This window comes from Oratosquilla oratoria, chromosome 25 (assembly GCF_046742065.1).
Source record: "Oratosquilla oratoria isolate Oo_2021 chromosome 25, ASM4674206v1, whole genome shotgun sequence".
In the NCBI taxonomy this organism is placed as follows: Eukaryota; Metazoa; Arthropoda; class Malacostraca; order Stomatopoda; family Squillidae; genus Oratosquilla; species Oratosquilla oratoria.
This window is the reverse complement of record NC_134801.1, coordinates 3615605-3618104: the sequence shown is the minus strand read 5'-3', so window position 1 is coordinate 3618104 and position 2500 is coordinate 3615605.

Here is a 2500-nt window from a genome sequence, read left to right as displayed (position 1 = left end):
TATTTCCTTTCATCTTAGCACATTTCAAACGTTTTTCTGTATAATGATATATATTTTTCTTCATACCTGGCCAAAAGTATTTAAGTTGCGCTTGTCTATAAGTTTTATCCTTTCCTGGATGTGAACTACGATCACTATCATGAAACAACTTTAATACCTCTTGTACAAGAGTTTGTGGAATTACGAACTGATTCAATAGACCCCTAGAAATATCTTTCCTACTTACACCTGTTTTTCTATTCAAAAGTTCATTAGTCAAATTAAATTCTTGTATCTTATACCCTCATGGTAGTTTTGGAGGATTACCTCTTGGGTTCATCAAATACTGGACTACTTTTTCCCAAGTCTAATCTTTTCTTTGCTCCCTTATTATCATTTCTTCATCTGATGTTACTAACTCATCTGTACTACAGACGTAATTAGTCAACTTTGTAGTTGGTTGGCAAATATTTCTAGATAATGCATCTGCTGCAACATTCTTTCCACACAGAATATATCTAAACTTAACCCCATAGCAATGAAGTGCAGTAAACCACCTTTCAAATTTACCCCAAAGATTCTTATGCTTAAATAAGTTCTGAATAGCTCTATGATCAGTCACACTCTGAATATCCCAGTATCGTATCTCTAAAACTTTCTAATGAATATATCGCTGCTAAGGTTTCTCTTTCTGCAATGGAGTAATTTCTATCTGCACTATTACAAAGTCTCAAGGTGTAATCTATCGGTTTCAATGTTTCATTTCTCTCTTGCATCAGTATGCCTCCTAACACTATGTCAGACGCATCAGTACAAAGAATGAACTCCTTATCATAATCAGGAAATATGAGAACTGGCGAACTAGTAAGTTTACCATTCAACTTGTCAAAAGCTTGCTGTTGTGTAGGTCCCCGCATAAAATTTTAATATTTCCTCAACAAAGAACCTAATGGATTAGCTATGTCTGCATATCCTTACATAAATTTCCTATAATATCCAGTCAATCCCAAGAAACTTCTAGCTTTTTCTATATTGTTCGGAAATAGTTCTTTACTGCTTTTATCTTTGAAATTTCAACTTGTCAAAAGCTTGCTGTTATGCAGGTCCCCACATAAAATTTTAATATTTCCTCAACAAAGAACTTAATGGATTAGCTATGTCTGCATATCCTTACATAAATTTCCTATAATATCCAGTCGATCCCAAGAAACTTCTAACTTTTTCTATATTGTTCGGAAATGGATAGTTCTTTACTGCTTTTATCTTTGAATTCACTGTAATAGGTCCATGCCTATTTATCTTACATTTTTCAAGTTTAAATTTCAATCCTGCTTCGACTAGTCTTGAGAATACCAAATCTAATTTCTTAACGTGCTCAGCCACTGTTTGGGAAACTATTAAAACATCATCTAGAAATACACTTGCAGTATTTCCTAACAACATACGTAGAACTGTATTAATTAATCTCATGTAAGTTAATGGACTATTACATAACCTAAATGGCATTCGTTTGAACACATAGTGTCCCGTTGGTGTAGAAAAGGCTGTGAATTCTCGTGAGTCTTCATACAACTCTTCTATTATCGGTAACGGTAATCTGTCGGGTACACTCTGTTTATTTAATTCCCTATAATCAATAACTGGACGCACGGTACCATCTGATTTTGGCACCAGGATCAAAGGAAAATTAAATTTACTTTTGTTATGTTCAATAATATCCTGCGATAACATTTCAGCCATCAATTTATCTACAATGACTAGTTTTGGATTGTGATAATCTGTAGCCAAGTATATAGATAGGTTGAGTCCCTGATTTTTATTTGATCTGATGTTTTAAACAGTTGTTTTGCCCAAGGCGTCCCCGGCAAAGCAATTGATTTACTGTGCTTCATGAGCAAAGCAACGAAGCTTTCATCCAACCCAGGACAATTAGTAGGTTCTAGTTGATTCTTGTATTTCTATCTGAAATCTGTTTCTTCATGAATTGAGCTGATTGATGAAATTGGTGATTCCACCTTCTCAGTACCCTCATTTAAGATCTTAATGGATTTTGTACAAACTTGAAAACATTCTATTTGTGTACATTTTCTTAAGACTATGTTTTTATTCAAAGTACTAATCACTAATATTTCTACCATGGTCTTGTTTGTCTTATAAATCCCTGAGTCCAATTTCAAACCTTTTATCCTAATTGATTCTGGGATGGTTGAAATTTTAAAGTCTACAGTGACTCCTTTCAATTGTATTTATACTCTGTTAATTGTTCTGGAGTGTAATAACGTCGACTTTATTACGCAAACTTCCATATCTAGCAAAGTTTCATTTGGAGTTGACGAATTAGTAATTTCTAGGATTTCTTGAACATCTGAGTTGGGTCCACTATATGAGACTTTACTTTCTGTTAGTCTGGGCCACTCTGCCCCGCTATCTTCTAACCTATCATTGTCACCTTTTCTATCTATTTCAAGAGATTCTCTTATTACATTTACTGGCTCTAAGTCTGGTTGATTTAAAAATGGGA